Below are 16,483 nucleotides of genomic sequence, written 5' to 3'. Positions count from 1 at the left end.
GTCTCCACTGAAAACACATGCTAACATTGACGACAACTAGCTTCTCTGACTTCAGCAATATGAAATCTCTAAAGGTCCTACATAAACTACTTCTGAAATGTTTAACCAATGACTCTGCTTTGCAAAAGGCCAACTCTACATTTTAGCCAAATTGATTTTCTTGTTGCTCCTCAACATTCCATCTTCTTTCTCTGTCCTTGTGTAGCTCTCTCTTCCCCCCAACTCTCTCCAGGGCTTAGAATATACTTCCTCTTCATCTCCATCTACCCTAGCTCCCTTCAGGTCTCAGCTTAAGAAGCACCTCATGTACAGCAAGGCCCTTCCTGATCCCCTTTAGCTGGTAACCCCTACCCCCCAACTAAATTACTTTGTATATACTTTGTCCATATCTTATTTAAATTATCTGTGAGCACCTTATTTCCTCCCTAGTAGAATATCAGCTCCTTGGGGGCAGGGACTTGGTCATTTTGGGGTCTTGATATCCCCAAGACTTAGTACGGTGCCTTATTCACATTACACACTTAAATGCTCACTGAATGGGAGAAGAAAAAAAAGAACCCTTGTCCTATCCAGAAAGCACTGGTAGCTTAAATACAGTTGGAAAAGCTGCTTTCTGGTGACTGCCTTTACAATGGTATTGCCCATATGGCTAAGACCTTGCTGGTCAGGTGTCTTCCCCACCGTCCACCTCCAGAGGCATTTCCCCAACAACTATAGGTTAAATGGGGACTCCTCTGTTTAGTGCATTTGCCCGTTTTGCCTGTAGAATTTCCTGGCACAGTAAGCCAGGATTGTTCTCTGATTCAGTCTTTCAAAAAATATGTGTTGGGGGCAGGTAGGTGTCACAGTGGATAAAGCACTGGCCCTGGATTCAGGAGGACCTGAGTTCAAATCTGGCCTTAGACACTTGACAGTTACTAGCTGTGTGACCCTGGGCAAGTCACTTAACCCTCATTGTCTCGCCAAAAAAAAAGAAAGAAAAAAAAAGAAATATGTGTTGGGTGCTTCTCATTTAAAAAGCATTTTGAAGAGCACCAAGAAGAATAAGTCACATCCCTTACCTTCACACTGCTTACAGTTTAATGGAGCTCTCTCTCTCTCTCTCTCTTTCTCTCTCCATCCCCCCTTCCCCTCCTCTCTTCCTATCTATCCTTCACTCCCCACTCCATCTGTCTGTCTGCCTCTCTTTATATCTCTTTTTCTCTCTTTGTATCTCTCTTTCTCTTTCTCTCTCACACATACATACATACATACACAATAACTATGATATAATATAAGTTAACATGGGAAAGTACACTGGAAAATATCCAAAGTTTTATGTGATGAAGTTTTTTTTTTTTAATTAAATTAAATTTTTTCAATTAACAAATATTTAATTGCTCTCCCTTTTACTTCCCCCTCACTGGAAAAGAAAAAAAAAGAAGAAACAGAACTCTTATAAGAAATTTCTATGATTCAACAAACATTTAAGTATCAATTATGTACCAAGCATAGTTGATAGGACCTTGCCCTCAGGGAGTTTTTGGTTTAATTGGGAGAAAAAACAAATGCACATAGATAAGTGTCATACAAAAGAATTGGAGATGAGTGAAAGGGAGAGGGTCAGGCAAGGTAATGTAAAAATTTTTGAAGAAAAAGTTATTTTCAACTGGGAAGGTAAGTGAAGGAATAATGGAAGAGGTAACATCAGAACTGGGCTTTGAAGGTAGGAAAGGACTTAAAGGGATAGGAATCGGAGAAGAGGTTTGTGCAAAGTGGTTAGAATGAAAATAGCAGGTAGAGAATAAGATAATTTGGCTATACCGTGGAGTATATAAAGGAGAAGAGTATGAACCCTGCAGGAAAATAGGAGGGGAAGGGGATAAAGAGAGAGGGGCAAAAGAAGGGAGGGCAGATTGGGGGAGGGGACAGACAGAAGCAAATCTCTTTTGAAGAGTGATAGGATGAAAGAAGATAGATAATAAAGTAAATATCATGGGGAAGGGAATAGGATGGAAGGGAAACAGTTAACAATAGTAATCATGAAAAAGAAAAAAGGGGGGAAATTGTACAAAAAATATTTATAGCAACTCTTTATGGTGGCTAAGAATTGGGAATCAAGTGAATGTCCATCAATTGAGGAATGACTGAAGAAGCTGTGGTATATGATTGTAATGAAATGCTATTGTGCTATAAGAAATAACAAACAGGATGATCCCAGAAAAACCTGGAAAGACTCATATGAACTGATGTATAGTGAAGTGAGCAGAACTGAGAGGACATTGTGCATAGTGACAGCAGTATTGTTCAATGAGCAATTGTGAATGACTTAACTATACTCAGCAATGCAATGATCCAAGACAATCCCAAGGGACTAATGACAAAGCATATTATCCACCCTCATAGAAAGAGCACTTGTGGATTGTACATATATAACCTGGTTGATGTCTTGTGGAGCGGGGAGGGAGGAAGAAAAATTTGGAACTCTAAATATTATGAAAATGAATGTTGAAAACTACCCTTACATGTAACTGGAAAAAAATAAAATAAATGTTTGTTGCAAGGAGAATAGTATGGAGATAAGAATGGAAGGATAGCTTGAAATCTGGCTGTGGAGGACCTTAAATGTTCTTGGTAGGTGATAGGAACCATTAAACATTTTAATAGAGCAGCAACATTAAAGTATTGCATTAGGAAGATTACTTAGGCAACTGTGTGAAGGGCAAAATTAGAGAAAGCAGTGCCAGGGGGCAGAAAGGCCAGTTAAGTGTCTATTACAATAATTTCCTTAAGAAAAGATGAAGGCCAGAGGAAGACTGGTTGCAGTGGGTATTGAAAGGAGGAGATAGACATGAAAAGTAGAAAGGGTAGGAAAATAAGAGCATAGATGTGAAGGATTAGGGAGAGGGAAACAAAGATCACCTTGAGTTTGCAATTCTGTGTAAATAAGTGTGCTGCAGCCACCCACGGAAATGTACAATTAAAGGGAGTATAGAGGGTGTGAACACCTAGTTGGAAAGATAAAAGAAAGTAAAATATCTGTGACACAGTTAGTTAAAGCAGATAAACCCTATGCTCCGGTTTTGTTCGTTTCTCTTTCCCTGACTCTCAGGGGGCAAATTCAGAGTGGAGAAGCCAATTATGACATGCCACCTGTTCTCTTGGGGTCTAGGGAGCTACTGAAAATGATTTTGTGGGCTCTTCCAACGAGTTCCAGCTGCTTCCTCTAACCACAGCTAAGGTCACGATGTCTCTGAGAACATCATGGTGAAAAGCCTCATTTAAACTAAATTTATCTCCTGATCAGTGACTGTATGAGGACTTATCCAGGGGTTGTTAAGGTAAAAGGCCTTGGTGTATGAAAATTTACAGTTCCTAGGGTTCATCTGTTTCCTTGTATGGCTTGGAGGCTTGTCTGATCTGTTCTGGCCCTGATATTGTCTATCTATTTGTACCCTCCCTGGTGGGCAGTTTGGAAGAACACTGTAATCTAGATAGTAGAGTGGGGAAGAAATTTCACACTGTGGGACCTTTGCTCAAGTATTTTTCCCCATATGGTGAAATATTTTTACATCTTATCACCCTGCTGCTGCTAATGGCCATTTTATATTAGAGTAGGTAAGGATGATAAAATACCACACAGGCTGATTGTCCCTCCACTCAACCAGAAAGATCCTACTTTGGGGGGATTAGATTTTTATCCCCTTCCCATCTGGCAATAACCTGGTTATCTGAGCTTTCTTAGTAAGTAATTTTTGAGGCAGCTAGGTGGTTTCGTGGCTTGAGTGATAGATTTGGAATCAGGAAAATTTGAGTTCAAATCTTGCCTTAAACACTTGATACTTCTTTGCCCCTAGGCATTTCACTAGCCTCAAAATTGCTTTTGCCTCATCTGTAAAATGGGGATTATTGTAGCATCTACCTAATAGGGTTGTTGTGAGGATCACATGAAATAATATATGCAAAGTGCTTTGCAAACCTTCAAGTGCTTTATAAATGTCAGTTAATTAATGAGTTATTGTAAGAGTCCAAGCAAGAGGAAGTGAGTGCCTGAACTAAGAGAAGGAGTTAGCTGCTAGAGATGTTATAGAGGTAGAAACAGTAAGATTTTGTAAATGAGTGAGACTGAGGAATCAAGGCTGACTGTAGGGTTTTGAACCTGAGAGACTGAGAAGACGTGAATAGCCTCAACAGTAATAATATAGGGGCTTGTGGAGGGAGAGAAAATGAGTTCTGTTCTGGACATGTTGAGTCTGAGATGCCTATAGGGCATCCAGTATGAAATATTTCATAGATGGTAATATGGGACTTGAGCTCCGAAGAAGGAGCTGGACTGGGTATATAGGTCTGGAAATCATTTGCTTGGCGACAATAATTAAACTATATGCCAACTTTATAGAGAAATTGCTGAAGCATGGCATGAGGAAAATGCTGATTGTCTCTGTCCAATATGGTCTCCATGGAGTGTGACAGCTCTTTTGGGTAGGCCTGGCAGGGGATCTGTTTCCAAGGTTGAAATTGTGCTGGCCTCCCACTCTTGTGTGGGAACTTTGGGTTGCTGCCTGGATGAAGGTCACCAGTTAGTTTTCCACATTCCTTTCCTACCCTGAGACATTCAAGCCCAAAAGTCATTATTACTGAGCTGAAAAAGATTTGTCATCATGACAAATCAGCTTTGTGGCCTGTCTTCACCTCACCAGGCTGGTATAACATACAGAAAGAGGGCTGAATTTGGAGTCAAGGAAGACCATGAATCTCCCCTCTGACCATGAGTGAATGACTCGACCTCACTGAATCTTAGTTTCATGATATGTAAAATGGGAATAATGCCTATTCCCTTAAAGGGTTATTAGGAGAAACAGTATGAGTAAAGTGCCAGCTCTTACCATCAATTCGAGGGAACTGCCCGGGTAAATAGGATGACTGATTTAAAGCTAGAAGGCATGTTAAAGGTCATCCAATCCAACTCCCTCATTTTGTTTGTTTGTTTGTTTGTTTGTTTTTAGTGAGTCAATTGGGGTTAAGTGACTTGCCCAGGGTCACACAGCTAGTTAAGTGTCAAGTGTCTGAGGCTGGATTTGAACTCAGGTACTCCTGACTCCAGGGCCAGTGCTCTATCCACTGCGCCATCTAGCTGCCCCCCCAACTCCCTCATTTTAAGGGTTTTAAAGTCATTTTAAACTGAGGCCTACACTGGGTAAGTGACTTTCCCAAAATCATACAGTAAGTAACAACATCATCTTTTGCACACAGGTCTTCTGACTCCAAATTCAAAATTCTTTTCATAACACCATGCTGCTTGTACATCATCTGACCCTCACCATTTAGAGGTCACTTCCTAGACCCCAAGGATTTGGTTCCAAGTTAGAGGTGGGTTGGAAATCCAGCCTAGCCCTGGGGTTTAGGTCTAAGGAACATGTCCAGGTGTATCTGAAATGCAATACTAAGCTCATCTCAGAGCAAATATTGTGCTTTCAGGTAAACTCCAACAACTGTATGAATTGAAAATGTCCTGGGACCAGATCAGACAACATAGAAGAGCTCTGCCTTTTCTGGATTTATGCCCCCAGATTTTTATTCACTGTTTATTATCCAAGTCTTTGCACATCTTCAGAGGGATGTAGTGGATAAAGGAATTAATTCAATTCAATAAACACTTATTAAGTACCTACTTTATGCCAGGCACTGAGCTAAGCACTGGAAGCACTATAATAGGTGATGGATAAAGACTTGGCCTGAGTGTCAGGAAAGCCTGGGTTCCAGATCTGACTGACATTAACTGTGTATTTTCTAGGTAAGTCACTCATTTTTTTTTTCAGTGACGCAGGCTGGAGTCACTGAAACATGAGGCCTACTAGCTACATCGCTGCCTGTAATACTCCCCAATGTGACCCAAACCAGGCTAAAATAGAATTGGAAAATATTTAACAAAATAAATAAAAATTCAATAAAACATAGATAACATCCATATGGTTTTTTTCTAAGTCAATATGTGGCCCATAGGGATCCTTATGTATGATCTAAAGGTCCAAGTTTAGATTGAACTTGACACCACTGCCCTAGGCAAGTCTCTAAGACTTAATTGCAGAGGAGTGGTTGATCTTCATGGTAGAGAGTTTCCTCATTGGAGTTCCCTTTATTGATTAAATCATAGGTTCATTCAGAACAATAAAAGGGTGTTTATCTTAAATTGCAGTTCTCCCATACACTCTTTGTGTGTCGTTGTTGACTCATTTTTTTCAGTCATGTCCCATCCTTCATGACCCCACTTAGGGTTTTCTTGGCAAAAAAACAATACTAAAGTGGTTTCCATTTCCTTTTTCAGCTCATTTTACAGATGAGGAAATTGAGGCAAGCAGCATAAAGTGACTTGATTAGGATCACATAGCTAGAAAGTATCTGAGATCAGGTTTGAACTCAGGAAAATGAGTCATCCTAACTCCAGGCCCATCCTCTGTGCTGCCTAAGCCACCTTACTCTTTGTGTAACGTTGGGCAAGTCATCTTGTCTATGGGACTCAGTTGCCTCATCTATAAAATAAATGATCTCTGAAGTTTCTTCCAGTTCTAAATCTATGAACTTACTTTATGCTTGATGAAAGTGTTGCGACATCATCTCTCTGGTTCCTCATCTTTAAACTGTATTTCTGCTGAGTCTTGAAGGAAGTGAAGGATTCTATGAGGAAGAAATTTAGGAAAGAATACATTCCAGGCATGGGGACAAACACTGCAAAATCATGGAGATAGGAGATGAAGTATATTTTGAGAAAACCAGCAAGAAAATTAATTTGACTAAACCATAGAGTGTGAGAAGGAAAATCATGGATAATTAGGCTGGAAAGATATATTGAGACCAAGTTGTGAAGGGTCTTAAAAGCCAAATAGAGGGATTTCTCTTATCCTAAAAGCAAGATGAGACCACTGGAACCAATTGAGTAGGGAAGTCACATGTGCTCAAGGAAAATCATGTGACTGCTATATGGTGGATAGACTGAAGAAAAGAGAGACTTGAAACAGGGACACCAATTAGGAGGCCTTTGCAATAATCTAAGTTTGAGGTGATGAGGGTCTGTGGTAAGGTGGTGACTGTTAGCAATGAGAAGGGACAGATGTAAGAGGTATTGAAGAGGTTGAAACAGCAAGATTTGGCAACTGACAGGATATGTGGAGTGAGGAAGAATGGGGAGTCAAGGATAATGCCAGGTTAAAAATTGAGAAGGTTGAAAGAATGGTCGAACTCTTCATAAAAATTGGAAAGAGGGGTAGGAAGTTTTAGGGGAAAGGGGATGATAGCTCAATGCTTTATGCATAGAAGATGCTTAATGATGTTTGTTGAATTGAAATGAGTGAACATATACTTTAGGGCCAGGCAAAAGATAAGCTCAGTTATGATGTTTGGAAGTCAGGGGCAAGAAGGAGAGAGGAGGGTTTAACATGGTCAGTGACATAGAGAAAGTTACATAACACATCAATTGGAAAGCCCAAAGTAAAGCTTTCATCTTCATATTGATAGACTGTCTAAGTGGCTCCCACTTGGAAAGTTGGCTAAGTGGTGGAAAAGAAAGCTGAAGACATTGTACTGAAATATTTTGCTAAAAGATAGAATGATTCTTATAAGGGTAGTGGAAATGGTGATAGGAAGGCCTCTGATCTTTTATAGTCTGAAGTTCTCATGGATTAGTGCACTTGAATTCATTTCTAGAGAGATGACTCTTGATCTTAGAATCACATAAAGACGGTTAAGTCTCCTGTGTTTTTTAGCCTTGTAATCTGCTGAGAGAGCATGAAGTGAGAGGATTAAATCAGCATGATGGCTCTGAAAAATAATGAATTAATGTCTTTAGTTTCTGAGAGTTTAAAAAAATATGGTGACATTATGCTTTAGTACTTCAAGTGATCTTTGGTTAGATTGATGCTTAAGAAAAGATTGTTTGTTGATACTGCATATTCTCTCTGTACAGAAGCAGCTCAAATCTATTCCACACCTGAATAACTCTATCGATCATTAAGAACAAATTAAGTTGGGCAGCTAGGTGGAACAGTGGATTAAAAAGCACCGGCCCTGGATTTCAGGAAGACCTGAGTTCAAATATGGCCTCAGACACTTGATACTTACTAGCTGTGTGACCCTGGGCAAGTCACTTAACCCTCATTGACCTGCAAAAATAAAAAGGAAAGAAAAAGAAAAGAAACTAATTAAGCACCTACTATGTATCAGACACTGTTCTAGGCACAAAGACAAAATAGTTCCTGTCCTCAAGGAACTTATATTCCATTGGCAAAATGCACTCATAAGAAAATATACAGTATGTACAAAGTAAATGCAAAGTAATTTCTGGGAGAGTTATAATAATAATAAGCATTGATATAGGTTTGCAAAGCATTTAAAATTGATTAAGCTGCAAAGCATCTTAAAATACTATTTCATTTTATTCTCACAGCTACCCTGGCAGGTATATTGCAATTATTATCCCTATTTTATTATCCCTGAAACAGACAGAGGTCAAGTGACTTTCCCAGGGTCATACAGTTAGTGTTTTAGGCCGGATTTTAACTCAAGACTTCCTGATTTCAGGTCAGGTGTTCTATTTACTTTGTGACCTAGCTATCTGCCATCGGGGGAAGAAAATCAGAAAAAGATTTCATACAGGAGATAGTGCTGGAACTGAGCTTTGAATGGAGACTAGGGATTTTGAGAGGTAGAGATGAGGACAGAGGATGTTGTGGGTGTGAGAACCAGTTTGTGTTAAGACATTGAGATGGAGGACTGAATGTTGGTCATTTTAGACTGTATGTAGACTATGTGAAAAGGAGGTGGTTTCAGTGAATTGCTGTAACCAAAAAAAATTCATGCCACTGGCCTAATGTTTGAAAAACTAGAATCATCCAGTGTTAACACCCCAATAAGAGTAAGGCTTTAGTAGATCATGGTTATCAAAGGTTTAAAAAAATTAGATACAGAATCATGAAATTAATTTGTATAGGAGTTATGGATTCCAAAAATGTTAGTGTATTTTTCCTACAACGACTCTTTTCAAATTTATGGTCTCCTTGTCATTCCTCAAGTTTCTTTCCAAAACTTTATATACTTTGACATCTGTTCCCTTGTGTAGCATTATCTCATTCATCATTCATGGGACTGTTTGTCCATGTCTAGTGGATGGTATGGATCTTGATGAATCAGATAACATTTACCACTTACTAGAGACCCAGTCTATGTTAAAAATATGACTATGTAGCTGCTATGAGTTCTCACCTAGGAACCCCATGTCATCTACAAGAGGCAGTGATTAATGGATAGGGAACCGAATTCAACTCCTACTTTTGATAAGTACTGGTTGTGAGATACTGGCAAGTCATTTAAACTTTCAGTGCCCCCAGGTAATTCTCTAATACTATTACTGGAATTATTATTATTACTATTTTTTCTTTTTTTTTTTTTTTTTTTAGTGAGGCAATTGGGGTTAAGTGACTTGCCCAGGGTCACACAACTAGTAAGTGTTAAGTGTCTGAGGCCGGATTTGAACTCAGGTCCTCCTGACTCCAGGGCCAGTGCTCTATCCACTGCGCCACCTAGCTGCCCCCTATTATTATTACTATTAAAAGAAGGTCTTCACTGAGATATTCCTAAACCAGGAAAATCACAAATTCAGTTAAAAAAAAAAACCGTGCTGCTCCTTTTGATGATGAAAAAGCCTTGTCTCGATTTCTGCTTAGTAGAGTCTGATAGCATTTCTCTTCAGGAAAGAGGAAGAATAAAAGCAGACATACTGAGTTATATGGGTCTTTGTACATTGTTTAATTATATGGCTTCAAGGAATTTATAATCCAGTGGGGGAAGACAATTAACATACAAGTAACAAGACTCTGGACTTAGTCTCTCAACCCACATTTACACTAGCAGGTTGAGTTCCCAGAACACAGCTGGCTAAATCTCCCCTTTATGGCTTTAGGGGCACACCTGCCTGGCTTTAGGGTTCTTCTAAACTATCAGCTCCAGCTCCCATTCCAGTGTATTCTCCCCAGTGACAATCATAAGTGATTATTGTCTCCAATACCATTTACCAGTGCCAGTTATTATTTCTTCAGTGTAATTTAATCCATTGATATCTTTTTGCCATCATTGCTAAGCAATTAATATTGTTTAACTTCTTCAAAGGCATATTTACTGAAGAACTGTAGGAAGAGCCAAAGTACAGAAACACCTCCCCTGAACTAGGGCATGCTTTACCCTCTACTATCTCAGTCCCTAGGGAGAGTGGACTCACACTTAAATTGGTTGCTAATGAAAAATTGTTCCAACGCCATGTTAATTCCTGTTATTACACAACCCTCAATTGCAACTCATGGCTGTCAAGTTAATCCAGTGCTAGGTTAGGTAGGTCCCTCCACAGGGATCCTTCCTGGGTGCAGTCTCTATGGCTATGGATCTTATTAATGGAGCTCTGGTGGCTCCTCCACCCTTTCAGAGCTTTCAAGGCAGAAGTATGGTCTGCCCTGTCTTGATATTCATTCACCTGAGAGTCAGAATGAACAAAAGCAAGGCAGCAAAGAGACTGAGGTTCCATGTGTTCATAACCACATGGTAATCCTGGAGAAGGGAGAGCTTAAATGTTCAGTGCCCCCAAGTAATCCTCTAAGACTCTAAGTCTAATTAGTAGAGGAAGTGCCTCATTGAGATCTTTGTAAGTCAATAAAATCACAAATATGTTTGTTTTTTTAAGTGTGTTGATTTTGGTTTATTAAAATCTGACAGTACTTCTTCAATTCAGGGAAGAGGAAAGTTAAAGGCAGAGATAGAAACAGCCAGAATATATGTTCCTCTTCTACTCAGAGGCTTGCAGCAATACTTCCTTGCTCATTACCAGGGAAAAGAATGATCTAGTTTCTCCATTGGAACCTTTTGTATGAACTCTTGGTTCTGGATTAGTAGCCAGTGAAAAGGCTTTTGTTCACTGTGCATTAAGAGGACAGGAAATAGTTATAGAATAACTGTGCGTGATCTGAATGAGGGTTGGGGATGACCCTCCATCACATATCCTCATGCTTTTCTAGAATTAGGCTCACCAAACCTTCCACACAGGTTAGCAACAGTCAGAAACCCCTAAACATACTTCAAGGACCATTTGGCAGTCCCCTATTACATACATAAGAAAAACTGCTAGCAATCTAAGGGTCAACTAATTGTTATAGACAAAAAAGGGGCTGCATGTCATAGGGGCTAGAATGATAGACTTAAGAGTCAGCAAAAAGCTGACTTCAAATCCCATTTCTTCAGGTTTCTATTGGCCTCCCAAGCCTTCTATAGGAATAGTCACTGATATATTTAGCTTGAGCATTTGAGCCCATCTGTCATAATGCAACTTTTAGTTCTGGCAGCTTGTTCTTTTCCTCACAGTTTGACCTGAGATTTCTAGCTGCACATTTCATGTTAACATGATTTGGTGATTTGGGAAGGGGATGTTGGTAAGGAAACTGGCTTTGGAGTGACTAAATTATTGATTTCAGTGCTGTTGCTGACCCCCTTGAGCACTTGCTGTTCCCAGAGCTCCTGGTTTTCATTATGTATTGGTCTTCAATATTAATGCCCTTGGGCCATGACCAACTTAAAGTAATGGGTTGTTGGAATTTCCATCCTAGAAAGACTTGCAAAATTCCTCATTGATATGGCTCATATATTGTTAGAGTTAGAATATGTATGTACACATACACGTATATTGAATACCTTTAATATATATAATGATTCAGAGAGATTTGTTAAATGACTAGTCAAGATTATAAAACTATGTATTCAGAAAACTCATTTAACCAGTGATTAATATGGATATACCCACTGTATTTCAATAAAGAAGATCCAACAGAATATATGCAATTATATAGGATAATTTTTTAAATCACCCCAGCATTTATACATAGAAAATAATAATGTCCATCCATTGTTCAAAGGAATCACCTTAGGTTATACACTTAATCCTACAATTTTGTCATTGCTCAAATCCTTTTTGAAGCAGGTCTATAGAAATTGCTTCCTGAGCCTATAGCAGAGATTTTTAATACCCTTAATGGTAACTGATCTTTGTTCATTGAGGGTGGATTTGATTTTTTGAAAGAACTAAGAGCTATTTGGAGCCATGTCATAGGTCATTGTTTGTCCTCAAGGTTTTGCCCAATTAATCCTTTGTGTCTCCTTGTTGCCATTTTCCTCCTAACTCCTGGATCTAAAACCACTGTGACTTCAGCTCACTTCCAGATTCCCTAGGAAGAACATGCAACCCTTTGATTAAAACCCTATCTCTCCTGCAATGCCGAGACATGTTGTTTGCTTACCTCTTTGTAACAGGCTGGCTGGAACCTGGAAACATGCCAGTGTTTAGAAGAAATACATCCAAAGATGGCAGCAGTATTATCTGGCACAGTGGTCTCCAGAATGTTTTGATCACAACCCTTATCAGTAAATATACATACATTATATATATATATATATGTATATGTATGTATATATGTATGTATGTATTTGTGTGTGCAGATCAAAACAGATAGATTGCGAGAGAGAGAGAGAGTTTTTTTTTTATCATGCATCATCTCCGGCTTGTATGTATTTATTCATTTATGTTATATAAACTATACTAAATTCTATACTAAAATATATGTGGCATTATAAAACTTACACAAAATAGAAATTTAAAAGGATGAAATAAAGATAAAATATTTAATCCTAGAGTCAATAGGGAGTCAATTGGAATTTATTAAGTAGGAGAGAGACGTGGTCAGACTTTCACTTTAGGAAAATCCCTTTGGGTGTTTAGAATACTCTGATTCCTCACTTCTTCCTCTTGGAAGATCCAGTTACCATCATTTTCTATTTGTCCTGCTACTAGTGTCTTCCCCTTTGAGATCGCCTTCCATCTATTCTATCTGTACTCTGTATATACCTAATTATTTACATGTATCTCCCCCATTAGAATGTGAACTCCGAGAGGTCGGGGAATGTTTTTGCTTGTCCTTGTATTCACAGTGCTTAGCACAACACCCAATATATAGTAAGAACATATTTTTATTGACTGATAGACCTGAAACAGGAAGACCAATTAGGAGCTTATTTCAATAGTCTAGGAGAGAGAGGATGAGGTCCTGAATTTAGGATCTGATTTGATATGTCAGTGTTAGGGAAATGAGGGGAGGAACTGATATCTAAGGAGAGGGAGAGGGAGGAGTTGAAGATAATAGCAAATTTGTGAGCCTGAGTGACAGGAAGGATAAGGTTGTCCTTAACAGAAATAGAAAAATTCATTAAGAGGGATGGGTTTTGGAGAAAATATAATGTAATGAAATCTGCAGTACAGCTCATAACCAATCCATACCTACTCATCCTGTGGGACTTACCTCTGGCCCACCAAAAAAATAAAAGAGTGGGGTCAAGGATCTTTGGGGCAACTAAGTGGGGCAATGGATAGAGTGACAAGCCTGGAGCCAGGAAGACCTGAGTTCAAATTTGTCCTCAGAAACTTACTAGCTGTGTGACCCTGGAAAAGTCACTTGTCTTAGTTTCCTCATCTGTAAAATAAGCTGGAGAAAAAAATGGCAAACCACTCCTGTATCTTTGCCAAGAAAACCCCCAATAGAATCACAAAGACTCTGACATGACTGAACAACAGCAAGGATCTTAGCCATGATTTAGAGTGCAGAATCCAATAATTGTTGAACCACCAGGTGATGGGGAGAGAAGGGACAGGTCGGGTTGTGGACATTCTGGGGTGAAAAATTTTCCCTAGACAACTGCCGCAGGTGCCTGGGTCATGGTTAGGTTATATTGCCTTGAGAGCCTGGCATGGCTCAGGGATGCCAGTGGTATGAAAGAGTATGGTGGGAAGAGGTGGAAAGAGGGATCTATGTTGACAAATCAGGGGTAAAGCATGTGAAGTAGTTGTTGGAAACAAGTCCATGATTGGCTGTTGTTAGTAGGAAGCCCGTCTTGCTATTCTCTGATTAAAGTATCACACATCCTTTGGAACCTTGCCACAGACCTCCACTTTGGAGAGCATAGACCTAGCATTTGACTTCACACGAGAAGTACTATGTCCTTCGTATCCTGAGGATCACTGACTATTTCATGCTAATACACTCTCCTCCTAAGAGGGAGAATTTGCCCAAAGTAACTGGCATCCCTGGGAAAGCACTTCACAAAATGTGTATTTCAGCATATTTGAGGGAATCAAGGATAGCTGAGGGAATCAATTAACAAGGTATACAGCTGCCAGAAGTTCCAAATCAGCCTGGGTCATTCCCACTAGAGAAGTTTTTGCTATTCGCTGGCCTCTCTAAAAGTGAGTTTATGTTGGTCCATTTCCCAGAAACTTGATATTCATGACATCACTCCTCTGCTGGGTCTTAATTGATTGGGGCTAATTAGAGTTCTAAACTTAATGGTCTGAGGGTACTATGGTGAAATTAGCCTCTGTCCCTTCCCTATAAACCAACTGATAATCATAAAAATCACAGAATTTTTGCGTGGGAAGAGATAGAACTTAGAAATCATCTATGTACATGCTCTGTGGTAACCCAGACCTAAGGTGGAAAGAAATTCAGAGACCATGTGTTCTATTTAGGCAGCTAAGTGAGGGCAGCAGATGGAGTGCTGGACTTGGAGTCAGGAAAACCTGAGTTCAAATCCTGCCTCAGACACTCACTAGCTATTTGGTCTTGGTTAAGTCACTTCACCTCTGTCTGCCTCAGTGAAATGGGGATAATGTTAACACATCTCTCAAAGGCTTTTTGCAAGGATCAAATGAGACAGTACATGTAAAGTGCTTTGCAAACCTTTAAGGGATATATAAATATTGCTGTGATACCACCAGTCATCTTGACGCTTGTCCTGCCACTGAAATTTAATGATTCTGGAGAAGAGAGGAAGGCTGATGACTTTGTTCAACTCTGTCTCACTTAAATCCAATCCATAGGCAAGTCAAGACCCCACCTTCATGATATCATTGGGACAAAGAACAACAATATGAATGCTCGCTATCGGTATTACAGTACCCTCATTTTACAGATATGAAAATGAGCCAGGAAAGTGAAGCAGCTTGCTGAAGATCACACCCATTCATTTATAGATAGAAAGACAATGCTTGAAAGAGGCTTGAACTCAGCTCCCCTCAACTGCAGTCCAATATTCTGCTATCCCACACAACTTTCCTGATGTCTCCTATCTTAGAAAAAAGGACAAATGTTCCTAGTTGGTAGTCAAGCAAACCTGGGGTGAAGACCCAAGGTGATCCTGGCATCTGGATAGACAGAACCTTTGTTGCTATTGTTCTTCCAGTTCTAATTCTGACTCTGTCATACTTGGCTATGAGATCTCGGACAAATTGTTTCTTCTGGTGCCTCATCGATAAAACAAAGGGTCTGACCAAAGGATTGCTTTGGGCTCTTCCAGCTCTAACATTCTCTGATTCAAGTTTTTAAATCCAGTAGGATTTCAAAGCAGCTCAGCTCCTGGAGGTATCCAAGAGATGGACTCAGCAAGGGCAAAGGCTATTCAATGTATGTTCAATTCAATCCAATCCAAGAAGCACTCATTAAGCACCTATGGTATACAAGAAAAGTGACAGGTAAAGAAGATTCAAAGATAAAAAGGAAGCAAGCAATACCTGCCCTTAATAAATTCATGTTCTTTGTGTGACCCTGAGCAAGTCACTTAACCCCAATTGCCTCACTAAAAAAAGAAATAAATAAAAGAAATTCATGTTCTACTTGGAGGGAAGAACATTTAAACAAATGAATAAATGTGATATGGGAGAGAGAGAGAGAGAGAGAGAGAGAGAGAGAGAGAGAGAGAGAGAGAGAGAGAGAGAGAGAACTAACAAGAAAGATTAGGATTGAGAAAAGGCCTTTAGATTTGACAATTAAAGGATCATTGGTAACTGTGGAGAGAGCAGTTGCAGTAGAGTGATGAGGTTGGAAGCCAGATAGTAGAAATTTCAGAAGGCAGTAAGAGAAAAGAATGTGGAAACATCAACTGAAGAGAACTTTTTCAAGAAGTTTACCCACAAAAGTGGGGAGATGTATGGCAGATAAGCTAGTAGATATGGATGGATCAAGTGAAGGGTTTTTGAAGATGGGGGAGACATGGTTATGTTTGTTGGAAATATACTCAAGGGGGCAGCTAGGTGGCACAGTGGATAAAGCACCAATCCTGGATTCAGGAGGACCTGAATTCAAATCTGGCCTCAGACACTTGACACTTACTAGCTGTGTGACCCTGGGCAAATCACTTAAACCTCATTGCCCTGCAAAAAAAAAAGAAAGAAAAGAAAAGAAAAGAAAAAAGGAAATATACTCAAAAGATTGAGGAAAAATTGAAGGTAAGTAAAAGGTGGAGATGATAGAGGGGTCAATCTTTTGGAGAAGATGGGATGCAATAGGATCACTTGTACATGTAGAGGGATTTGCTTTAGCAAGGAGAAGGGCTACATTTTTTATGTGAGACAACCATCAAGGAGGAGATA

At 39.5% G+C, this 16,483-nt stretch overlaps 1 protein-coding gene across 1 annotated transcript in view; it reads left to right on the top strand.

The window, feature by feature from the left end:
- PGBD5 (piggyBac transposable element derived 5) overlaps positions 1-16,483 on the top strand; it is a 175,600-nt gene that overhangs the window by 113,549 nt on the left and 45,568 nt on the right. The window lies entirely within an intron of this gene.

Source organism: Dromiciops gliroides, chromosome 4 (assembly GCF_019393635.1).
Source record: "Dromiciops gliroides isolate mDroGli1 chromosome 4, mDroGli1.pri, whole genome shotgun sequence".
In the NCBI taxonomy this organism is placed as follows: Eukaryota; Metazoa; Chordata; class Mammalia; order Microbiotheria; family Microbiotheriidae; genus Dromiciops; species Dromiciops gliroides.
The sequence above is the reverse complement of the archived record's forward strand: the minus strand, read 5'-3'. Positions and strand labels throughout refer to the sequence as shown.